General features: G+C 39.5%; 1 protein-coding gene across 6 annotated transcripts in view; it reads left to right on the top strand.

The window, feature by feature from the left end:
- The window catches only part of LMTK1 (lemur tail kinase 1), a 101,269-nt gene that overhangs the window by 8,828 nt on the left and 65,663 nt on the right, over positions 1-26,778 (top strand). Inside the window, exon 1 of one of the 6 annotated variants that reach the window (XM_087710151.1) lies at positions 4,743-4,850. The exons of the other annotated variants lie outside the window; for them this stretch is intronic. The gene's annotated coding sequence lies outside the window, so the exon portion shown is untranslated. Of the gene's footprint in view, positions 1-4,742; positions 4,851-26,778 lie in introns of those variants that run through there. 6 annotated transcript variants of the gene reach the window in all.

Raw genomic sequence — 26,778 nt, 5'->3', positions numbered from 1 at the left:
ATTTTGACTTTACAAGCAAAAGTGTACCCTGATTTAAGCATGTTAATCCCATCTGGGGTCAGGTAAAGATTGCTTCAGAAGGCAGTCTTCTGTTTCTTACTAGTTTTCTGTCCCAAACCGAGGCTACAAAAGACTCTATCTCTATACATCTATTGCAGAATAGTTTTGAAAGGTCATACCTACTTTTCTCCAAATTTGGCCAATAATATAGAGCTGGAGGCTAGGATACAGATTGCCTAAGGGCCCTACAAGTCTGAGCATGCTTAATATATTGCCTGTCATGATAGGCCTGTTGTGTCTTCTGTAAGAGACAGGCGGGCATGGGCTGGCCATAGAAATAAATCATATTAAGGTAATACCTGCCTTAGGCAGTTGTGAAGCTTTATGCGTCTTTATCATACAGTATAGTATAATAATAATGATATTATCAAAATTATGTCTGCTGTTAAATTACTGATTTACATGGAATATGAAAGCCTGAGAAAGACAAGCCAGAGTAAGAGTATAAGCACTGAAATACTTTGTCAAGGCTTAGTGTGAAGAAATAAGTAATGTGCAATTTCACATTTTTGGATATATGAAAAGCAGCTATTAAAATTATTGTTCCATGTCTATGATGCTTGGGGGATTATGGAAGTTACGGTTTAAAATTTTAGAGAGCATCAGACCACAGTTGATTCCTTTGGAGGATTTTCTTGGTTATTTGTATAACCATTTTTCCAAGGAGTTAAGAGTCTTTTCCATATTCATTCCATATTCATTCATAATCACCAGATGATGAAAGATTCTGATGATTCGAGAGAATCATGGTTATGTGGTGCCCAGGAAGACAATATAGCAAATTCGATGTTCTGATGATTGTGGAGGAATTATTCTGATCTGGATAGGTTGGCCAGGCAATCTTACTGATTTTTATGCTGTGGTTCTACAGGTAGTCCTTGGCTTACAACCAAGTTTATGATGGCATGGAAAAAAGAAACCTATCACCATTTTTCACATTTAGGACCATTGCAGCATCTCCACAGTCACGTGATCAAAATTCGGACGCTTGGGAACTGGCATGTATTTATGACGGTTGCAGTGTCCCAAGATCATGTGATCACTTTTTGCAGTTTTCTGAGCAGCAAAGTCAATGGGGAAGCCAGATTCACTTAACAACTGCGTTATTAACTTGACAACTCTTAAGTGCAGAGATTCACTTAACAGCTGTGGCACGAAAGGCTGTAAAATGGGGCAAAAATTGGTTTAACAACTGTCTTGCTTAGCAATGGAAAATTTGGGCTCAGTTGTGGTCATAAATCGAGGATTATATGTATGGTTTTTAAAATATGATCAGAGTTTTTTCCCCAGAGACAATAGGATAAGATGGACCAGAGCAATTAGTAAAACAGGTAAAAAGAAAGATTGTAGGTTGAGAAAGATTTCTAAAATACGGGTAGTAGACTTGAGATGGGCTAAGCTTGGAAAAACTTGTATTATGTGTTTTAAACTATAGAGAGTTTACACAGTTCTTATTAAGATAAGGACACAATGTCCGTACTTTTCCCAGGCAGGAAGTTTGATGTATTAATAGCAATGGGATTTGTTTAGTGTTTTTCTGTTTGATTACCTTGAAAATTTACCGTCTAGCTTGATTTAGGCCTCTAAAAATAATGTTTTCAAGACTTCCTTGTTATTCTTAGAAGGGGTTAAAAGTTGAAACACAAGGATGTCACTAATGCGTTGATTATCTCAGGAAAGGTTTGAAGCAACATGTTTGACATACAACTTACCTTAAGCAGGTCTTTACAGGAGGGTTTTTGATATGGATAAGAATTAAGTGATCTTCATAAAGTTTCTCTGCATACAGAATTATTGCAGTTTCAATGTATTGGTGTGGAGAGAAATGGCCAACAATGATATCAGGGATGAACCACATTACAACCTTATCTTCCCCAAATTGACAAAAAAAATGCTATCTTAAAAAAAACACTGTTCATTGTGCTGTTCATAAAGATTTTGTGGCTTCAGATGTTAAAGAACGGTTAGAATATTAGATATTTAGAAAAAAACTGTTGTGTTTATTGTCAACATTCAGAAATATTTCTTATATTGGAATATTAGTGGAATGGAGCTTGAAAACCTGAATTAAAGCATACACTACAAAACTTTATTAAAAGAAAATTGGTTGTTAATGTTACAATAAAATGGATGTAAAGATTTACTTTACTTCAGTTTAATAAACCTTAATAAATTTTACCTAGAATATGCTTATTTGTTTGCATTTTCTTGAAGTCATATTATCTCTGTTTACTGTAATGATTTGATTGTAGGTTTATCATATCTGAGCTGCAAAAATCCAGATGAAAACTACACAAAACTAGTGCTCTGTTATCATTATCATCAGTGGTCATTCAGAATTTTGTAGCCCATATGTGGTAATTATATTTTGGAGATCATATTTGGACTACAAATATTTTTTCAGAACAGTTAGCCTCAGATCCCTTATCATTTTGTCATTCACAGTTTTTTGTTACCAAGATAAGCACAGAGTTTAATTCAACCTAAAGAAGCAAATGATAATAATAAATAAACCAGATTGCGTAACAGATAATTTAATTGCTTCAACAATTAAATTAACCAGTATTTTACAATCAAGGAAAAACAGTTTGGATCGTGTTTGTTCCACAGCATCAAAAATAGTGTTCTATGCAGAAAAACAAAACTCCTGAGACATATACCCAAGGCTATGTGCCTTTTTCCTACCATGAAGGATGCATTACCCCTAACTAAGTCTTAACTTACCAAATGCTTTGATGCGAACATTCCCATTTCCCTTATTCTGACTGCATTTGCTTATAAATATTCCACACTTGGAAAAAGACACAGTACAACTGAAATTAAGCCTCTAAAATTCAATAGAAAATGCAGGCCGACTAATCTCCCCTGTTTAAATCAACGGGACTTAAAAAAAAGCTTCATTTTGATTGGACTGTAGTCATAAACAAGATTATTTTTGCTGCCAGTTGGGGAATATCTGTATCAGAATTGAATGGATTGGTATTTTTTTTATTTGCAAAAAATGGTTGAACAACAGCTTTTATATTATATGTTGCTACTTTTAGAAATGGGAAAGTGGCATTAAAACTGAAATGCAGCTATATTTACTTAGTCTAGCAAGTTAATAAAGATGGTGTTGAACACGTATAAAGATGATAGCTAGCTAGATATGAGATACATGATGCTAAATGATGATGATCAAGATGGATAGATGGATGGATGAATGGGAGGGAGGGAGGGGGAGGGGGAGAGAGAGAGTGAAATGAGGGGTCCTTGGTGCTTGGTTGTTTTCTCATAGACATTTCATTACCGAAACTAAATAACATCATCAGTGCTAATAGGGAATGGGGTTTGCTCTCAATCTATATTTGTTTTCAATGTATATATTCTAGTAGCCTTCCTGTCAGTGTTGGTGGGAGCAGTCTTTGAGGTTCTTTCGTTAGGCTGTTACTGTTAGCTTGTTTGGCAGTTCTTTGATTGGGGTTTTGTTCACTTCTTGATGTTGGTGTGATGTTAATGATATTAATCTATGCTCATTCGGGTGTTGATTACTGGTGGGGAAGTATTTTGTTCTTTTTGCTCCCTTTTTGGTTTATTGATTGACTCTTTTGCATAGTATGTAGATGTTGTTAATGTCTATGTCTTTATTGATGGCCAATTTGTCAGAGGCTTCTAGATAGATAAATGATAGATAGATAGATAGTTAGAGAGAGAGAGAGAGAGAGAGAGAGAGAGAGAGAGAGAGACAGACAGACAGACAGACAGACAGACAGACAGACAGACAGACAGATAACGTCTGTCTGGCGTCTGTCTGTCTGTCTGTCTGTCTGTCTGTCTGTCTGTCTAGATAGATAGATAGATAGATAGATAGATAGATAGATAGATAGATAGATAGATAGAAAATAGATAGATAGATAGATAGATAGATAGATAGATAGACAGACAGACAGACAGACAGATAGATGATAGATGATAGATAGATAGATAGATAGATAGATAGATAGATAGATAGATAGATAGATAGATAGATAGATAGATATACATTTTGTGGAGTGCAGTCCACATTTTCAGCTATATGAAATACCGGTCTACTGTATTATTGTAAACATTCAAAATGGTTAATGTCTATGGAGATTCTCAATCATCCAGATCATGGTTGTCCCAAAGATGCTTTCCAAAAGGCAACTGGACTTGTTTGGATTCCCACCCCCCTTGAAAAAGTTTCTCTTTTCATCTACTGTAAGACGCTTCTTCAATTCTGATTGAATGGTGGGGAATGGGAGGATTTATATTCAGATGATTGGAAGAATATAAATCCTTCCATCCCCCACCATTTAGTCAGAACTGAAGAAGCTTTTTGCATGAGAGGAGAAACGTTTTGAAGGGGGAAAAAACCCCAAGAAAGTCCAGTTGCCTTTTGAAAAAGCATTCAAAATGCTTGAAAATCCACAGTGCTTTCTAGTTGCAATGTTAAATTAAAATGAATAAATTTGAAATATGTAAATTCAACACATGAAAAAACAGGTTTAGCATCTCAAAGGTACAATAATAGCCTGCGTTCCAAGCAGGAAGTTCAAGAACTTCCTGTTAGAGAATAAAACATCTCTTTAAGAGAAAATCCTTGTATTGCTTCCTTCACAGTGTAATTCTTCCATCTATATCAGAGGTGGGCTGCTGAGAGTTTGCAGGGGTTCGAGAGAACCCCTAGCTAAGATTCTGTGCAGTTTGGAGAACCCTCAAATCCCACTCCTGGCTGGCCCCGCCCACCCCTCCCCTCCCAGGGGTCTCCACACGGCCTATTTTGGACGCAGGTAAGGGCAGGATGCGCACAGAGGGTCAGGGAGGGTGAAAAACGGGCCTACTGGAAGGTTGGGAAGGTCAGAAATGGGTCCGTTTCTAGCCTTCAGAGGGCCTCCGGAGCCTGGGGAGGCCATTTTTGCCCCCCTGGAGACTTGAGAAAGGCCTCCAGAGCCTGGGGAGGGCAAAACCTCCCCCTCTATCATGGTGCAGGAGATCAATTAGGCCACACCCACCATAACCACACCCACCCAGCAACCGGGCAGGGAACCCCTTGCTAAAAATTTTGAAGCCCACCCCAATTTATATGAATGGTATAGAAGGTGTTCAAATTTGTTACTGTTACTGTTTTGATAACAAAAATAATTATAAGATTAAGAATGAAAAAGGAAGATTAAAGGAAAGTACATACATTTATTTTATACATAAAGCGTTTTCAAACTATCTTCACTTTGTAAAGCATTGTTGTTTCTTTGCTAGTAAACAAAATGTATGTTTCCTTATCAGGAAAAAGGTGGGTGGAACATTCCTTAATTAAATCACATTAGACCAAGTACTGTAGAAAAAGTCATGCCACTATGTGAATCAGTCTGACAAAGAATGTTGCCATTGTTTGAACCTGGCCAATCATTTTAAGTAGCCTAATATTCTACTCGGATAACAATATTATCTAATATTATAAAAATAGAAGGTTTTTATTTATTTGAACTCCAGTACATGCTATGTATTTTAGCATGGTTGAACGAATAAACAAACACATACACATCACACTCCTGCTTATTACTAATTATTGTAATGGTGATTAGTGCTCAGGAATTGCAGAAAGAGAAAATCAGGAATATGAGTGGTAAATTGGATCCTAACTGCTTTCCTTTATATTGTACTCTTTCCGTATGTTCTCCAGCAGAGATGAAGCCACTATGATAAATAATTGCATATATGTTGTCCATCTATGACCTCCATCTATCTATTTTTTTTAAAAAAATATAGAGCCAGTTTGGTCTAGTGGTACCAGGCTAGAAAGCAGGAGATTGTGAGTTCTAGCCTGCCTTAGGCATGAAAACCAGCTGGGTGCCTTTGGCCTAATTATGCTTCCTCAGTCCAACCAGGGGTGGGTTCCTGCTAGTTCTAACCTCTTCTATAGAAGAGGTTACAGAAATCTACAGTGCCGTTTAGAACCGGTTCCAGCTCCCTCTCCCCGCCCATCTCCACATCATCAAGATGAAGAGTGAGAGGAGGAATTCTGGGAGTTGAAGTCCACAAGTCTTAAAACTGTCAAGTTTGAACACCCCTGGGGTTTTTTTCTAAAGGGTTAGGGGGTGCAAGGGTCTTGTAACTTGACAGCTTTAAGACTTGCACACTTCAGTGCCAGAGTTCCTGAGCCAACATGACTGGAGGAGGAATTCTGGGAGTTGAAGTCCACAAATCTTAAAGCTGTCAAGTTTGAACACTCCTAGGGTTTTTTTTTCTAAAGAGTTAGGGGTGCAAGGGTCTTGTAACTTGACAGCTTTAAGACTTGCGTGCTTCAAATGCCAGAGTTTCTGAGCCAATATTTTGGTTGCTAAGCAAGAGCATTGTTAAATGAGTTTCACCACATTTTACAAGTTGGCCATGCCCACCCAGGTACATGGCCGGCAAGCTACTCCCACAAAGCAGGCCACACCTACAGAAGAGGTTCTAACATTTTTTGAAATCCACCACTGAGTCCAAGCCACCTCACAGGATTGTTGTGGGGAAAAGAGATGGAGGAAGCTGTGTTGGATATGTTATTTATAAAAATGATAAAGGCAGGATACAAATAAATAAATGAAATATATATTTTTAGGAAGCAGCGGGAGACATGTACAGCATTGTAAGGACTAATTCCAGGTAACGGTTTATTTTGCCCACCCCTTCTTCATCTGTTGTTTTGTTTTATTATGTAAAAACTTGATGAAAGAAATGTCCTTCTGGGTTTGGCTCCAAGTGGGGAAAAAGACACTGGAGACATGGAGGCTACTTGGAAAGATGGTTTATTGTTGGACAGGGCCACATGGCTTGAGCCCTGAACAGAAAAGGTGATCACATGCTTCAATGTTGGTGGAGAAAAAGAGAAGGGCTGAGGGAGGGGCTTGCTAGGCTTTTTATAACCTGTTCAGTCCCACCTCTCTGTTTCCTGTTCCTGTGTAAGAAATGTATTCTGATTGGTTGTCAGACTCCCATGGGGCCATGCAGGGGCTACTCTCTAGGCTGTGTTTTGAATCTAGATTTGGTTGAGTTCTCAGATGCCATGTGGTCAGTTGAGTAAAGGGCCAATATTATCATGCTTTTACTCCCCCCCCCCACCGAGCTGCAGTGGAGAAGTCTTTATTATGTAAAATGGACTAGCTTGGCCTTCTTAATGTCCCATTAACAGTGGGGATGGGCAGGAAGCTACAGGCAACTATTCTGTCTTTTAAAACATGTTTCTTTCTTTTCATATCCAGAGAAATATTCTGCCTTTTCAATATTTCCTAGGATATTTCATTTTTCTGGGAGAGGGCTGGATGATAGCTTCCCACAAACTTCTAAATGAAAAATTCCTATTGTTACCGGTCAAAAGGCATTGTGTAGGAATTTGTCTTAAATTCGTAATGAATGTTATGTCTGTGCGAATAAATAAAAAGCTGAATAAGCAGTAGCAAAATGTGGGAGTGTTAAGTTGAATGATAAGAGTACTGAACACTTTATAAAATTTTGGCTGGAAGAATCCATAGGCTGGGTAACACAGAGTACCCTAAGCTGTTGTGTAGTTTATTTGATTTTTGGCTTAGTTTATTAAAATAACAGTAGAGAAGGGTCTCTTCCTGAACTCCACCAGTAAGAATTCTTTAACTGACAGGTTGCAACATACCTTTACTGCTCAATCGGCCAATGCAATGGGATGAATGTAGGTAGCCTGGCCCCATATCATGTAGGGCTTTATAGGACACAATCAACACCTTGAATTGGGCCGGAAAGCAAACCAGAACACAGTGCAGCTTGCGGAGCAGAGTTTTTATGTATGTCCTTCTTTAGGTGCCCGATATAGCGTGTAGCTGCATTTTGCACCAACTGAAGCTTCTGGATATTTTTCAAGGGTAGTCCCATGTGGAGCAGATTGCAGTAGTCCAAATGGAAGATGACCAGGTCATGAGTGACCTAGCAGTCATTGTTATTATGACTAGGTAGTCAAAAAGTAAGCTCCCCTGGTACAAGACAGATTTGGACAAGTGATGTCCATTCATTAGTTTAAATTTTTATTGAAGCATTGGATAAGTGAGAATAGAGTGTTATTGGAAATACATCCTTTTTAAAACATGGACCTTTAAAAACTGGTGAAAATAGTAATATTTTGATGGAAATAATGTTTTTCAAAAAAGAACACCCCCCCCCCAGGGAATGGGGAAGGGTAGCAAATTGGTTTTGAGCCAACGAGTATCTGCAAAGAGATCAGCAAACAAGGGTAAATACTTATGCATCTTCAGGAGCACTGTAGTAGTAGTTTGTGGCATGTTTTTTCAAACACTGCACCGAAGCGATAGACAATTAATTCTGTTGGACTGTTCTTGGTCTGAGAAATTAAAGCAGTTAATGGTTAAACAGACAAAAGATCTCTACTGTAAGCTTGTTCTGGTCATGATTTTTTAAAGCTGTCTTTTTTCCAACCCTTGCTGATTTCTTTTGCTCTTCTGCCTGGCACGGGTGATTACCTTTTGGATGATGACAATGCAAATTCCTGTCAAAGTAAATTAAGAGAAATTTACTACAGAAGGTTTGAAATGGCTCAAATCTCTGGAATTGTTCAGAGTACAAATTATGACTCATGACATCCCATTTTCCTCGTTGCCTTTCAGTGAACTGAAAAGGTTTGGGTGCGAAAGTGAGGACAACTTTCTTCGGCCTACTGCATTCATGAAAGAGAGAAAATAGTATTTGTATATATGACATTCACAAGCTTTCCTGGGTTTGAAAGGGAGAATAATTCAAGTATGAAGAGAAACCTACTTCTGTTTCATTTGTATCTTTTATTCTTGCATTCCTGAACTGCCCATCAATTTTCCCCAGCAAAAAGAACATTTTATGTTTCTACATATTTATGCAAAAAAATTTATCAAACTAAAAAATGAAAAACCCAATAGCCTGTGAACAAAGTTTCAATGTATTATTTTATGAAAAGAATTGTGTATTTGAAAATTCTGATATTCTGTAGGGTCTGAATGTGTTACATTTTTCTTTTCATCTTAAATTTATTGGATTTAACTTTTAATTTATAGCTATCTCATTTCCAACATCTACATCAACCTTTTTGAGCACTGTGTATAGCTGAAAAAAAATAATAATATTAAATGTTTTGGTTTATTTGCATAGATTTTTATAATACGTAGTAGAAAATAACAACAATAACAAGAGAAGTACAATCTCCTGTATCACTGAAAGCAACATACACCAAATAAATAAGCTTCTTTCTTTGGCTTTGTATCTTTTAGAACAGAGATACACTTACCTAAAATATCAAATATCTCTGTGGTGTATTACCAAATTAAATTTGTTTACTGGACAAAATTAGATAATTATTGAATGTAGAGTAATTTTATGAATTTTATTTCATTAAGGTTAAATGCAAAGCAGTATGATTTTTTTTTGTCCTGACTCAAACCAGTACATTTTGGAATGAGACCCCCAGTGCTGAAAAAGTTGTACATTTTATTTACAGATAGTTACAGTTTGTTTCACTTAGTCTCCAAAGTAAATAACTGTAATGGAATTCCTAGACTGTGTTAGTGCTGTGGTGTGTTCCTGGGCATATTGTTTCCCTATCTATATATTACTAAAACTCTGTTTGTAACCTTCAATTAGTCCAAACATTCATGGCACAAACTTTTTAAAATCAAGTTTATCTAGGTTCCATTGACTTAAAACATGAATACAAAATTGGGACCCATTACTCCTGTGTAATTGAAATTTCAAGAATCTTCACAACAATTGCATTTGCGAAGTTGTGGCTGCGTGTAGCATTGTCACAATCAGCTGTGGTCATGCTATCATGATTCTTGTCATTCCGTGCTAGCTTCCCACAAGCAAAGTCAATGGGAACACCAGTAGGAACTCAAAAGTTGCTCCTGCTCCAACTGCTTTTTTTGTCCGCTTGTGGTCATTCTGCTTATCTGTTTAGGCAAGGAAAGAGTACCTCTGAAAGGATAACCCAATGGTTCATGGGTTAAGTGACACATAAAGATGAGAAGTACAGGTAGTCCTTGACTTATGACCACAATTGAGCCAAAAATTTCTGCTCCTAAGTGAGATATTTGGTAAGTGAGTTTTGTCCTATTCTTCTTGTTAAGTGAATCCCTGTAGTTGTTATGTTAGTAATATAGTTATCAAGTGAATCTGGCTTCCCCATTGACTTTGCCTGTCAGAAGATTGCATAAGGTGGTCACATGACCCTGGGACACTGGAACCATCATAAATAGGAGACAGTTGCCAAACATTTGCATTTTGATCACATGGCCATTGGGTTGTTGTTATAGTCATAAGTATGAGAAACAGCTATAAGTCACTTTTCTCAACTTTGAACAGTTGCTAAATGAAATGTTGTAGTTTGAGGGCTACCTGTAATAGATGCATTGCATTCTTAGGCTTAGGTCAGAGGTCACTTTGTCATATGTATGAAGTATTAGTTGTGAGAATGACAGTGTGAAATGTACATGGCTCTAATAAAGGTTCCATTTAGCTGTGTTATGCCAAATGAGCACTAGATATCCCTACTTTATTAGGACAAGAAGCCCATGTTCTGGGTTTCAAACACTACCAATAATACTATCCCCAAATATACATAACAATACAATGTGTATACATAACAGTTACATAACAATGTGCATTTGAAAATAGCCATTTTTGAAAAATGTACTTCTTGTTCTGATTTTGGCATCATCAGAGAGTTTTACAATTTATATTATTAGCTTCCTCTGGACATCTTGTTTCTTGGCCATCATATAGATTGTTATTTTAAAAAATTGGTCTTTATTTATTTAAACAAACTAGAAAAAAATGAAGAGTGGAAAAATAAAAAAGCAAAGTGAATATTATATATGTAAACCCTTCATAAATGTAAGTTGTGCATGTATGTATATCAGAGGTGGGTTGCTCCCAGTTCGGCCCAGATCACGCAAGCACGAGTGAACCGGTAACACTGGGATTTGCAACCCACCTCTGATGTATGTATTTTTGTGGGTGTGTATATTTCTTATGTGATAAGAAACACAATTATCTAATCTAACCCTCATTATCCAAGTGATTATCAAAATGTATAATGTAATCTTGTGTTCATCTGGATATATTTCTGATATAAATAAATTTTACCTATTCAGATATGGATATTAATTATAGATAATTGATACAACAGTCTAAAATGTAATAGTATGAATCAGAAGGAAAATAGTGACAATGACAAGTAAAACTAAATTTTCCCAGTTTCTCTTCCACCCTAAGGATACTTTATCTAGTTAAGTATTCTTTTATAATGCATCAAATGCTTTAAAGAAAAAAAGCCCACCCATTCTTCTAGTAAAGCTGCACTACTACTGATCTCATGGGCTCATCCATACAGTTTTCTAGGTGACAATATGTAAAAACTGTACTTCATTAGCTTCCTTTTCCAAATTGTTTTCCTGTGTTTTCCATTTATCCTACAACCCCAATTGTTTCCTTGAGTATTAAATTTGAAGTCCCAAGATGAGACACAGGTATGACTGCAATGTCATCATTTAAGTGCTCTGATATACAGATTGGGAAGCACCTTATTATTTAGGATGATAGCTATATAAGTGATAATTAGGTGGATACATAATATGTAACTTTGATTCTTAATTTAGTGTTAATTCTAAATGTAGAGAAATTAGTAGCAACTTTAAAAACAATACTTTTAAAATGCCAAAGATAAATAATGTACAGAATTTTTTTAATGTAATAATTTATCTGAAAATACTTTTGCTTCATGTCCCCAGAACATTAAACAAATTCAGTTAAATACAAAAAAGTAATACAGTCCCATTAAAAATTAAAACATTAGAGTTCTACAAAATTAAATTCTCCATGTTATACTTTCAGTGTCTTTTATTTGCCTTTGTTTTATGTATTCATCTGAAAATATTTCATGCTTTGTTTCTAACTTTAAACAACACTATATTAACTATTAAAAAACATTGAATTTCATATTTAAAATTAAAACTGCAGTGCCAGCAAAATGGTACAACTTGGTTATTTTTTCTTTTCTTTTTTATGTTCTTTTTTATATTGATTTGGGAAAATCGTGATAAATGTAGAAGCAGTGCAGGCCTGCATGTCTGTCCGCAGAGATCAGCCTCGCTGAGCTTAATGGGACTGGAACTATGGATTGGAAATTAAAGTCTCTGTTTATGGAGAGATTTAATACTAACTGGCTGGAGAAAGAAAGAGAGTTACACCTTGTTTAGGTATTACATAAGGAGCTAAATTCACTTAAGAAAACAACTTCTCCCAAGTCCTAGTTAATCTTCAGAGATGTCCAAATAATCATTTACATTCAAAGTTAATTCTTTTGTTTTCAACCAATATTTTTTTTTGTATTACATAATTTAAGGCGAATCTCTGCCATTTAATTTTTGCAGAGAAGTCTTGTCCATACTTGTCATAGGTGTTCACCTTAATCCATCTTTATGCATGTCACCTTGTCTTTTGTGTAGGACTTTTCCATATTAAACCATGATTGCCAAAGTTTTCCTGAGTCTGTCTATTCCCCCCCTTCTTGACATTTCTTTAAACAATAGGAAAAAAATTAAATTTATTATAGCAACACAATATTAACTATATATCTCTGTTCTGTCTCTTCTCTGTATCTATCTATCTATCTATCTATCTATCTATCTATCTATCTATCTATCTATCATCTATCTATCATCTATCTATCTATCTATCTATCTATCTATCTATCTATCTATCTATCTATCTATCTATCATATTCAGATCTCTCATACATATAAATAATACTTTAACCAAAAGTCCAAGAAGCAATTTATGTTATTAAATTTTAGGTCATTATATTTATTAGAAAGGGAGTAAATAAATATCTAAAAAACATAAAAAAATAAATAATTCATAATTAGTAGCATAACATTGTTTATTATTGACACTGTGACTGATATTCTAACATTTTAAGATAGAAACAAAATTTTAGTTGGGAAGTGGCAATTTTTCATCTGGTCCCGAATGAAAAGAGCACTCGCCATCCATTTATAAAAATTACATTCACGAAAAACAAGTTAATGATAAACGAATAGTTCCTTTTTTTAAAAGGTTCAGTAAAGAGAAAAGAGACTGTTCCATATTATCAAATATTGTCTTTTAAGAATATTCTTATTTTCAACCAAGGATGAAAGAAGTAATGGAATGTTTGCTTCTTCACTTATCATTCCTGTAAAATACAGTAGTCTGGCCATTAGGATTATATATTTTTCAGAATCAGATGCATAGGAATCTGAAGAAAGGGGTCCTAATGAATAGCAGATGGATATATGTTCATGTGAAATCGAAAGCACTTCTTCCAAATCATTTTTGAAGGGTACATAGCTTCGAGAACGAGATCTAGACAGATTTAGCTAAGATGAGACTTTATCTTAGGGATTTCTGGCATATATACAGGTAATCCTCCACTTATGACCACAATTGAGCCCCAAATTTCTATTGCTAAGCAAGACAATTGTTGAGAAGGTTTACCCCAAGTTATGACCTTTCTTGCTACCCTTGTTAAATGATTCACTGCAGTTGTTGTTAGTAACACGATTGTTAAGTGAATCTGGCTTCTCCATTGACTTTGCTTGTCAGAAAGTTGCAAATGATGATCATATGACTCCGAGAAACACCAGCTGTCATAAATATATGCCAGTTGCCAAATGTCTAAAGGCTGATGATGTGACCATGGGGATGCTGCAATGGCCATACGTGTGAAAAACGGTCATTAGTCACTTTTTTCAGTGTTGCCATTTCAAATGGGTCACTAAACAAATGGTTGTAAGTCAAGGACTATCTCTATTTTGATACCATTATTTTATGATCGTGGAAAGTGGAGGCCCATTTTGCTACTTGGTATGTAGTTGAAAGGCAGATCATTTGTATAGAACGTATGCTAATCTTGTGCTTCTGTTTTAAATTATATCTAAGGTTTGGGAATTTTGAATCAGAACAGGATGATAAAATCAAATAGATCAACATACAGCTTTGGGCTTAGTTTGTTGCACATGTTCTTTTCAGTACAATCTCCTGAGGTTTCCAGCTTGATAAATTTAGCAAAATAGATGCTGCATTTTTCCTTGCTGAAATTATTTTTGGTTCCAGAAATGTGTTCCTTATGTTCTTCTGTCTTAAATAGATGACTTTGCATTGAAGCGTATTCTCTAATGGTTGTGCAGTTACATCCTGATATTGAGAACAGCCAGCAATGCTAATAAGACCAACTTAAGAATTACTTTTGACACGTGCCTTTACAAAATTATACATCTGTTATAATTAATGAGAGCTTTGAACTACATTGAGAAAATATTAATCTCTATATATTGTTAGTCTAATACTGTATGTTGCCACCTGTGGTGGAATCTCCAACTAAGATGGGAATAGTGGAGAGACTGGCAACCTTGGAGACCTTACAGGGGAAGAAGCAATGGAGAATTGACCTCCTCTAAAAACCCTGAAGCCTTTATCTGGCTGTTCCCAAGAGAATGTGGTCAGTCCGGTGAGATTCTTTTAGATAGGCAAGCAGTGATAGAGAAACAACTCTGATCAACTCATGGTGGCATTCTAGCTCCTTGCATCTGATACCACCCCTTGTAGAAGGAAGAATCCTTGCTACAGAATAGGGTGCATTGCTGTTATCTCCCCAATTCTTCCATAATCTGAGCCATCCTCATTTCTCTTGTTGATTTATAATTTTTCAGGGGTTGTCCTAGACAACATTATTTGGATCTATCAAAATGTGACAATTATAGAGCACTGTTATCTGGTGATACCTTGTTTACTATTGTGGCTAGTAAAGTTTGGAGTTACAGAGCAAATGTACAGTGAAATACAGAAACCATAAACTTCGGGAAAAGCTCATTCCTTTTTCTTTATATGGATCAGACGTTATAATTGAAAGCCGAATATGCTTAAGGACCATCAAATCAGTGAGAAATTAGCCACATGTTTGTGTCATCAAGGCCTGTGGAATCTGTCCGCTTCAAATGGCATCTGTGGAACACCCAAATTAAATGTTTGTTAATTAGAGGATTTAAATAGCTGCAATATTGAAACACTTCCAAATCACTTGAGATTTTGTTATTCTGGCCTGAAATCTTATACATTACTTAAACCATACCCAAACTCTTAATCTAAGGGAAAGGGGGAGGTTTTTGGAAAATGGTGGTGGTGATAAGTGTTCTTTGCAGGACTTTGTAAAAAAAAAAAAAGACCTTGTTTTCTGTTGCCACAATTAAATCCACAGATTCCTTGAGGCTATTTTTGGCTGTAAACAGCAGTATCTTCATTAGAAAATTACTCAACCCTAAGGACAATCAAGAGGGTGATAATGTAGATGGCAGCTGTTTTGAACAAATAAAACTAAAGCGTAGTATAATTAAGGTAATAATTTAATTTGACTTGTTGTCTTTCTATTTCTGTTTCATACCGCTTCATATTATATGTAATGTTATGTTTATGAATACAGTCTTAATTCTGTAAATATTTATTCAGGAGTTAAATCTATGAATACAATGGGACTCATACTCAGTTGTGTGTGACATATGCAGGCCACAAGTTTGATACCCCTGATTTAAGCTAAGTCATTCCCCTTGGAAAGGTTCTGATCAATCTGCTTATTGGCACAATTGAAGAAAGAATTGCCTATTTCCTGAAAGATTCTAGAAATTCAATTTCAACTGCTTTAATCAGTTGAAACAAGAACAATTAAGATTGTGGTCCTTCTAAACAGCAGCAACTGATGAAATTGATTGTTTTCTGCAAAATGTGCTTTGAGGCACAAATTTGTTATTTTGTTGTCTCTCTGTGTTTGATCATAGTTACTGAAGTTCATCTTGTGTCATTCTGTTTTTAAGGAGGAGGTTAATTGTGTCAAATGTTTAGTGCAGAGATAAGTATAATTTCTGCAATCCAAGCAGCAAAGATGTTTTGGAGCTTGGACTGATTTTATTGTTGGAGTATTTTATGGCAATTTATAGGGTGCCTTTTGCTTGCTTACATGCTTGTGAATATTCTTTTTTTCCCTCTCCGCAATTTTTCTCTTTCAGTTTCATTTTAAAAATTACAGGTAGTCCTCACTTGTGGCCACAGTTCAGCTCAAAATTTCTGTTGCTAAGCAAGGCAGCAAGTGAATTTTGCCCCATTTTACAACTATTCTTACCACAATTGTTAAGTGAATCATTGCAGTTAAGTTAGTAACACAGTTGTTAAGTGTATCTGGCTTCCCCTATTGACTTTGCTTGTCAGAAGCCAGTTGGGAAGATTACAAATGGTGATCGCATGATCCCAGGGCAGTGCAACCATCCTAAATACCTGCCAGTTGCCAAGCATCCAAATTTTGATCATATGACCACAGGGATGCTGCAATGTTTGTAAGTGTGAAAAACAGTCATAAGACTTTTTTTCAGAGTCACTAAATAAATGATTGTTTTCTTGTGCTGTTCTTGGTAGAAGAAGTTGATGCTCGAAATACAGCATAGTAATTTCAACTGTATAGTGTTTGAGATATGGCTTGCGTCACTCGGTTGAGTGTCCTGTAATCTTACTTTTTGCTCTTCCTGGTGCAGTTTTCCTATGATGCTGTGGTAATCTTGGTATTGAAATTTTGATCGTGTTCTGATATAAAAATATCCTCGTCTAGTAGCTAAGGAGGCATGGGCTAGAATCCAGGAGACCATGAGTTCTAGTCCAGCCTTAGATATGAAAACTGGCAAGATGACTTCGGGTAAGTCACTCTCTGTTAGTTCAAACCAGCTCACAGAGTTGTTGTTGTGGGGAAAATAGGAGGAGGAAGAAATATTATATATATTAGGTATAAGAACATAAATAAAAATGCATTATAAGTAGCAGTTTACTTTAACAAAAACAAAATATGCATAATTTTCTCTCCTTGTGGCCATTCTTTAGTCTTAAAGAAAATGTAAGGTTACTCTTCTTTTACCTCCACAGAAATTTGAAGATACTGACTTGATTTCAACTTGCAGTTGAAATTTCACCTCATTTTCAAATAAGTGAGATGAAATTGTTTGGAAGCTCTTAGCAGAAAAGGGTTAGATGGTAGAATTCCTATGGCAGAAATAGTGGCAGGTACAATTAAGAGAAGAATTATTGTGTGTCCCTTCTGGCAAGAATATTTATGCGGTACCAGGAAAGCCAAAGCTTAATTAATTCTCTCTTTAGCAATATATGTGCTGATGGTTATTCTAGCTAAGGTAGAAAATGGACAGGTTAAATTTAATCAGAATGGCTATTTTTTGTGAAGATGTTCTGTTTTGTGGGGACTTTATATTATGCAATCTTTAGTACTAAATTGGCTACTTTTTTTGGAGAGAAAGAGAAGAGAGGGAGAAAGAGAGGAAGAAACCTTTGTTTATTACTGGTATCAGTTGTAGCAAAGATCTTTCAATGCTTACAGGTTTTGATTCTGTGCAAAAGAGAAGAAGCATTCTTTCAATTAAAGGAATCGCTCTTAAAAATGAGTGCTGTACTTGTGACAAACCTGTAAGGCAGTGGCCAGCAATTACTTTTAGTCACCATAGTAACCTTAACACGAATCATTAGAGCATTGCAGCTCCTACCTATTTAAGAAGAAAGGTTATACTAGGAAATTGGAATAGTCTTCCTTCCTTTAGCCAATTGTGCTAGCCGACAAGTTTATCTGATGATAGTTACTTATGTTTACCTCATGATAATTACTTCAAAGAGAGAACATTTGGTGCAACCCATTCTGGGAAAAACTTCAGAGGCAGTACTCCAGTTTTGCTAGGCTAAATTTGAAGTAAAAAAAAAAGTACAGATATTAATTTATATGAACCGTTATCAGCTGTACTGTATATACATCTTCCTGCATGCTTGTTCAGAAATAAAGTAGAGTATCAATTAAAAAGCTGCTTCTCAGAAGTGAGTCTCACTGGATGTACATCTGACCTAATATTATTCCCTGGATGTTCTTCACTAGATAATCACAAAGTTGCTTTTCCAAAGAGCAACTGGACTATGTTTTTTTCCTTCAGGAAGAAGACATTTCACTTCTAATTCAAGAAGCTTCATCGGTTCTGACAGGATGGTGGCAGAGAGGGAGGGGGGAATGGAAGGATCATATTACTTTGCAGTCATCTGGCGGCTAGCACTTTCTCTGAGAGCCTGTTGAGGCCACTTGGGGTTTTTATCTATGCTGTTCTTTCTTAAGGAAGGTTTATCTGTGTTTTCTTCCTCATGGAAAAAACATAGTCCAGTTGCCTTTTGAAATTTGAGACAACCATGGCCTGGATGACAGAAAATCTCCACAAACATTCACTAGATAATGTGACTCACTGCAAAATAAGCTCATTTGGCTTATTTCCAGAAGAGCATGTATAAGATTGTAGCTGTCTTACAGTGACTTAAACAATAAACTGTTCAAAATGCTGTTCAAAGTCACATTGCTGTTTCCAGCTGTTTTGGGCCCAATAATTTTCCAAGACAGAATTCTGTTGTGGTTCCAGATATTGAAAAATCTAATGACATTAGAAAATGTATAAGAGGATGGTTAGGTAATTAGAGGCAAACTAAATACCTTTGTTTTCAGAGCCGTTTTAGTCATGTTGCTGAATTCTTGATTTGGCTCCCATTTCATGGGTGAACTAATTTCTTGGTATAATGTAAGATTAATGATACTCTACCTTATGTGCTGACGATGAAATTGGGTCAGCGTTGTAAAATTGTTTGCATAATGAAACTGTGTCTAGCATTGACACCAAGGCAAAGTAATAAATTTGCTGCGGGCTATTCAGGATCATTTTACTTCAGCTATAATATCAGGAGCGGGTTAGAAATTCGTTAGAAAATGTGGTTTGCTCAAAGGGATGACTGTTGAGCTAGCCACAGTTTCTTGCTTTATAGCTAACTGATATTGGTGCTTGTGCATGTTTGAACGAAGAATGAAGGGTTGAATTATGACATGCATACACATCAGCAGAAGTAATCTTATCCATCATTCATAGATGAGATGAAGTGAGATATGGGACTTCAATATAATATGGAAGCCTGGGAACAACTTCTCCACTGTGATGGCTTGCTAGTGTGATTTAGTGTAGTGATAGCTAAGCAATCGGCTCATTTTCCTTTTTAAATGGAACAATTTAATGACAGACTTAGCATCTGCTTTGGAATATGTGGGTAACCAGGAGACAAGCATTGTCTACTATAGGTTGACCAGGTGCTCAAGCAATTTTTAATAATCTCTTTTCCATCAGCAAGCCTACCTTATTCAAACTTGGTTCTTTCTACAAGTTCCTTAAAATGTGTAATGCATACAATGGATGTTAACTGGCTATCTGATAGACTTAGATCTGTTGTTGTTTAACATAAAAGGGAACAAGAAGAACAGGAGAATTCTGAATATGAATGCAATATGGTCAATACCTCTTTTTTCAATTACAAATATGTCTATGGAGATTCTCAGTCATCCTGGTCATGGTTGTCCCAAAGGTGCTTTTTCAAGAGGCAACTGGACTTTCTGGTTTTTCTTCTCATCCAAGAAGCTTCTTCAGCTCTGATTGGATGGTGGGGAATGGAAGGATTTATACTCCTTGCAGATCGCTGGTCATTTGCATTCTTTTAATGAGTTGTTAAGGCCACCTGGAGGTTTAAGAGCCAAGGTGGCGCAGTGGTTAAATGCAGCACTGCAGGCTACTGCTAGATCAGCAGGTCAGCGGTTCAAATCTCACCGGCTCAGGGTTGACTCAGCCTTCCATCCTTCCGAGGTGGGTAAAATGAGGACCCAGATTGTTGGGGGCAATATGCTGACTCTCTGTAAACCGCTTAGAGAGGCCTGAAGGCCTATGAAGCGGTATATAAGTCTACTGCTATTGCTATTATTAGTGTCATCAGGGTCACCTGAGTGGTGCAAATGGGTGTGGAGCCTTCTTGGAACTGTTGAAAGGACTTTGTTGTAGACCGGAGATAGATGGTGTGATATCCCTTCCCCACTGTTGAGAGAGGGGTATTCAATTTTGACATAAATGGCCTCTTTGACCCCTTCAAACCAAGGGTCCTCTTTGTCCAAAATGTGGATTTTGCTATCTTCAAAAGAGTGGCCTTTGTCTTTTAAATGAAGATGGACTGCTGAATCTAGTCCTGATGGATTTGTTCTCCTATGTTGTGCCATGCGTTTATGAAGTGGTGGTTTTGTTTCCCCAATATACAGATCTTCTTGGCTGAGGGAGTCCTTCGGGATTGGGCGGCCTATAAATTTAATAAATAGAAATAGAAATAAATAGAAATAGATCTGCACTTGTACTCACTGCACTCACTGCATTGTACTGCATATACCACACTCCTCAATTTGTGTCTGGGTGTTTTATCCTTGGGGTGAACAAGCCTTAGAGAATTCTGGGTTTGAAGTTCACATATGTTGTGTTGGATGAAGATCCTCCTGGGCTTTTCCAATATTCCTGCAATGTATGAAAGGACAATGTTGTTTCATTTATTGTTCTCTTCATTGTTTGTTATGGAGGAGCTCCTGTAGGGTCATCTTTGAGATTTGATGAAGGCCCACTTGGGATAGCCACATGTTCTGAGGGCTTCTTTGATGTGTTGTCATTTTTTTTCTTTCCCATCTTTGCTGAGAGGCAGGTCTTCAGTTCTGCGGTGTAGGGTTCTGATGACTCCCATTTTGTGCTCCAGTGGGTGGTGGGAATCAAAATGTAAATATTGATATCTCTGTGTGGATTTTCTGTAAACTTCAATGTTAATGTTCCTGTTTTCCTTAATGTGTACTGCACAGTCCAGGAAGGCTAGACTATTTTCCTTAATATCTTCCTGTGTTTGATGTTTCTGTCCACAGAGTTGATGTGTTTGGTGAATGCTTGCATTCTCCTAGGCACTGCTTGGAGTGTCCAAGCATGCATTAACTTCAGCTTGCTGCCCAAGGACTGAGTTCAAAGTTTGTGTAGCCACACCTCCTGCTCCCTTTAGAGGCTCAGTTTAAAAAACTCAGTTACCCTGAAAGGACGCAGTTGGGGAGCTCCAGTACTTGGACAGCAAGTTGGACTCTCCAAACAGCCTAGTGTAGCCTCTTTTCTTATTTTTGTGTTTAGAGTGTATCTTAGGAAGCATTAGGTTTTGTTATTTTCTTCCTTCAATTGAAACTTCCTTCCTATACCCTTCTGATGCGTGGAACAGGCAGCTTGGAGCACGGCTGCCTTCTGCAACCACTGCACCACCGAGAGGCTCGTCAGCAGCCGCTGGCGGGCTCTGGGGGCAGGTAGGAAGGTTAGGGATCCCCCAAAAGCTGTTGGAGGACTGTGTTTAGCCCCAGAGGCTCTACTGAGCTCTCCGGATTGCCGACAGCTCCCCGGTGCGCTCCAAAGCTTGCGACGGCCATTTTGAAAAGAAAAAAAGTGGCACACTTTATTTTCAAGCCGTTTTGAATTGCCGCAGCTTAGTTCCATAGCAGATTGCCACTGAGAGAGCTTCTTAACATTGGGATCTCACTCTGGGGCTCCAGGCAGGTCTCCCCCTCCCCAGGAAGATTATTAGGAGTGGCTGCAGGGATTTTGGCTTTGCTCTGGCCATTCCCTGCTTTATTTTAGTGCGGATCTGCAGCGTCCTGGGACTCTCCAATTTGGTACCAAAAAATTGTTCAGCGTTATTGCTCCCTGTCTGGCTCCATTTTCCTCAGGACTTGGACTGAATTAAAGGGCCCATCATCCAAACTCTATCATGTACAGTGATTAATTACAACCAAGCTGTGATAGGGCTGGAAGTGAACCATGGCCAGCAATAGTGTGGCTGAAGTCAGGGATCAAACTGAGCCTACCTCTAACAAGCGCAGCAGGCCCAATCCTGCTGCTAAAGGGGACAGTGCAGGATGCCCTGCAAAGGGGAAACAGCCCAAAGCCAAGAAGGTCTCCAAGGCTGCAGAAAGATTGGCTGAGAGGAGACAAAAAGTCCTGGAGAAGCAGTTTCAAAGGGCAGTAAATGCCCAGGCACAAACTGTTCGAGGCAGGGAACCACCACTGGCTCAGGTTCCTAATCAATGGGAGGGATCTCCATCTCTGGTGGAAGAAGGGGACTTTGGCTTTTCACCCAATCCTTCCAGGGCATCTCCCAGGTCTGCTGATTCATCCCTGGAAGAGGTGAATATGGAGGAGGCCTGCTCTCTAATGGGGGAGGAACTTCCCCTTTCTGGTCCTATTCCCGGGATCACTCCTGAGTTATCCCAAGCTATCCAGGAGGTGGTCACACGGGCGATATCGCAGGGGAATGCATATGGCATCCAACAGTTGAGTCTCACCTTGCCTCTCCAGAGCAGGGTCAGAGCTAAGGTGAAGGCCACAGGGGCTCACACTCAATCTACAGCAGCCTCCCTTCCTGCTTCCTCAGCTGTCAGCAAGGTGTCTCAGGATGAGGAGAGTGGACAGGATCTGTTGGAGGATGAGAATCCAGTCCTCGACGCCCCTGTCTTCTCAGGCTTATTCAAGCCCTCAATATTCAAAGCCATTCTGACCAAGGCTAGAGCTTCGTCCATTCAAATGGGACTCCCCGCCCAATCCGACAAGAATGCCACTGAACAGGGTAGCAAGGAAATGATTGGATCAGGGGATCCAGGCGCAGGTCTCTTTAAGGAGACCAGCCACCCTCAGGAGCTGGTCCCGGCAGCGCAGCTGTTCCTGGATGTCATCCAGCGACAATGGGCCCAGTCTGGGTCGATGGCTAATCCCAGTAGGGTGGATAAAAAGCTCTACTCTATGGAGAGTGGCATGGAGGATCTCCTGAAGCTTCCTCAAGTAGATGACCCCATAGTGGCACTAACCTCAAACTCAGTCCTTCCAGCCAATCTGCTGAGGGACTCAAGGTGGAAGACAAGAGGGCAGAGAAAGCCTGTCATAAGACTCATATGGCCACCGCGTGGGCCATGAAAGCCTCCTCCTCCTCTTCCTACTTCAGTAGGGCAGCCCTATTTTGGCTCCGTAAGCTGCTAGCCAACCCCCCAGCCAGTGACACTAGATCGTGCCAGGATGTCAACAAAATTATCACAGCGGTCAAATATTCGGCCGACACCTCCCTTAATTCCAACAAATTTTCCTCTAGGGCTCTGGCATCTAATGTGACCTCATGCCATCTGCTGTGGCTCCGCCACTGGCAGGCAGACATGAAAGCGAAGTGGAAGTTGGCCTCGGCCCCTTTCAAAGGGTAGTAAACTTTTTGGTGAGGCCTTGGACTCAGTCTTAATTGAGTCCAAGGACAAATGCAAAATCTTACCAGCGGTCACCAAGAAATCGGACCGCAAGGGTCACTCCTTTTTTCATAGGCAGCCCTTTCGGAATGCAGACCCCCCCATTCACCTCTGGGGGAGTTACCAAGCCTTATTCCCAAGCGCAAGACCGCTCCCAGGATAGGACATAATTCAGGGACAAATCCACGCAACAGGTAATCGCAAGTCCCTTAGAGGAGGGTTCTCCAACCGTTCCTTTCGAAGAACCAAGTGACTGTCTCCAGTCCCCTCCCATTGGGGGCTGGCTACAGCTCTACGCCGCCCAGTGGGGAGACAATGACGGACATTTGGGTCTTGAACACAATCCATCATGGCCTTACCTTAGACTTCCTCTCATTTCCTCCACAGACATTCATCCGCTGCCCCCTCCTGAAATCGACCCACAAGCGACAACTAATGCAGGCAGAGATCTGGCATCTACTGGACATAGCGGCCATCAAGCAGGTGCCCCTGAGTCAGGAGGGCAGAGGATTTTACTCGATCTTCTTTCTAGTTCCCAAGACCTTGGGAGTGGTGAGAGCCATACTGGCCCTCAAGAAACTCAACATCCATCTAGTGTACAAGCGCTTCAAGATGCAATCACTCCAGAAAAACTTGGGTTGTATCAGGCAGGGGGATTTCCTGACATCAATCGACCTGAAGGAAGCGTACCTGCATGTTTCCATTCATCCAGCGCATCGCAAGTTTCTGAGGTTCCAGTTTGCAAACCAGCATTATCAATACAAGGCTCTCCTTTTTGGCCTATCATCGGCCCCCAGGACGTCCACCAAACTTCTGGCTGCTGTCGCGGCACATCTCAGATATCATCCAGTAAGACTCGCTTGTTATCTGAACAACATTCTGTTGATGTCGTCATCCAGAGTGCCGGCGTGTCGAGACTCAGGGCAGATGGTCGCAGTCAGAGCTCGCCCACAACATAAACTGGCTGGAGCTCAGAGCCACCAGGCTAGCCCTGCGCCACTTCCATCGGTTCATCGAGGGATCCCATGTCCTCATACTAACGGAGAACATCGCTACCAAGGCCTACATCAATCACTAGGGTGGAACTCAGTCAACGGCCCTGATGTCGGAGGCGGAGGCCATAGGACGATGGACGGAGCGTCAACTTGAGTCTTTGAGAGTGGACCACATCTCAGGGGAGGACAACGTGACAGCGGACTGGCTGAGCAGAATGACCATCAGCAACTCAGAATGACGACTTCATCCATCTCTGTTTTACCAACTGACCCAGAGATTCGGTCTTCCGACAATAGACCTATTCGCCAGTCTCGAGAACACACATCTCCCCCGGTTCTTTTCAAGATTCCAGTGCTCCGGCGCGGAGGGGATGGATGCTCTTCGATGCCGCTGGCCTCCTGGCCTGTTATACGCATTTCTGCCCCTTCCACTGATACCTCAGGTGATCAGGAAGATCTTACTGGAGGACGCCGAAGTACTGCTAGTCGCCCCGCACTGGCCAAGGAGGTCCTGGTTCGCCGACCTTGTCAGCCTGTCAGTGACCAAGCATTGGCGCATACCTCAGGAGCAGATCTCCCTCAGTTAAGGGGCCATACCACACCCGGACCCTCAATGGCTTCAGTTAGCTGTTTGGCACTTGAGGGAGACCTCCTAAGGCAGGACAGCTTTTCTGACAATGTTATCCAAGTGTCCAGGCATCCTTCCACTGTGCGGATCTATGATGCAACTTGGGCTATCTTCTCCTCTTGGTGTCAGTCCCATCATATCGATGCCACAGTAGCGACAATTCCACAAATCCTAGACTTCCTCCAGGAGGGGTTGGACAAGGGTCTCTCCTCCAGCACCCTTCAGAGACAGATGGCAGCCCTGGCCGCCATCTTGTCCAGAAACGATTCTCAACCGCTCAGCAGAAACCCAAGGGTTCACAGTTTCCTAAAGGGGGCTACCAACATACGCCCTCCGACGGTACACCGTTACCCAACTTGGGACTTATCGATTGTCTTGCAGGACTTAACATCGGTGCCATTCAAACCAATTCATTCTGTTAGCCTATGACATTTGTCATTCAAAACTGCCTTTCTCGTAGCCATCATTTCAGCATGCAGAATTTCGGAGCTAGTCGCGCTCTCCGTTAGGGAGGGGCCTTTGTATTATACATTCGGACAGAGTCATTCTGCGATTGGATCCAGACATGTCTTCATCAGATGGGGGCCCTGTTGGGTTCTCCTAGGGAATAATTTAGTGTTGATTATTTTCACATTTACAGGTAGAAGGTTCCAATCTGAGGTTTTGATGGCATGGATATTTATGGTATGATAAAGTTAAAATTGATGTGTACTTTAAAAATCTCTTATTTCTTTTTTTCTTTCTTTTCTCTCTCCCTCCGCAACTTTTTTCTTTTTTGCACATTTTGCTTTCTCTTTGCTTTATTTTTTCCTTTTTCTTCCTTACTTTATTTGTATTAGCTTTTACCTTTTTTTGAAGTTTTGATTATATATCACATTTATACATATACATATACATACACACACACACACACGCACGCACGCACACACACACACACACACACACACACACACACATATATATATATAGTCTTTGGTTATTCGGGTTTTCTCCCGCGTAAAATTGGAGGTGTCTTGGCGACGTTTCGACGAAGTCTCATTTGTCATTTTCAGGCTTTGTGCTTCCAGGAGCAATGTGAGATCTCGGCTGTTTCTTCCTTTTAACTGCCAGTGGGGATTTGAGCTGATTGGATGGGAGCTTGGCTGTGTTCTGTGTTCTGATTGGGTGGAGGTGTGTTCTGATTTTTTATTTTAAAAACACCAGAACTATCGCCAAGGCTGAACATTTTAACAACAGAATAATCAGAGAAGCCATCGAGATAGAAAAACGCCCACACAGCATGAACAGGCGGGACAATACCTCCCACCTGCCAGCCATTTGGAAGCCTGCCCTTATTGATAAACGAGTCCCTAACATGATGAATGACACCAGGCCCACACTCACAAGAGCCACACAGGATGTCACCACCAAACATCCACAAAGAAAGCAGACAAAAACGCACACTGATGAGGAGGCACGACCAAGGACCAGAAGCCAGACTGCAATGCACCATTAGCCTCTTTAAACCCCTCCTATCCTTACATGAAACACAAACCCCCAACCAATCAGAACACACCTCCACCCAATCAGAACACAGCCAAGCTCCCACCCAATCAGCTCAAACCCCCACTGGCAGTTAAAAGGAAGAAACAGCCGAGATCTCACATTGCTCCTGGAAGCACGAAGCCTGAAGATGACGAATGAGACTTCGTCGAAACGTCGCCAAGACACCTCCAATTTTACGCAGGAGAAAACCCGAATAACCAAAGACCTACATACTAACACCCGTGAAAACTCAGAAAAGACACACAGACACAGACACACACAGACACACACACACACAGACACACACACAG

Source organism: Thamnophis sirtalis, unplaced genomic scaffold, assembly GCF_051295495.1.
Source record: "Thamnophis sirtalis isolate CommonGarterSnake01/CBP01778 unplaced genomic scaffold, rThaSir2_p1.2 scaffold_3, whole genome shotgun sequence".
NCBI classification, from domain to species: Eukaryota; Metazoa; Chordata; class Lepidosauria; order Squamata; family Natricidae; genus Thamnophis; species Thamnophis sirtalis.
This window is presented reverse-complemented; position numbering and strand designations above follow the sequence as displayed.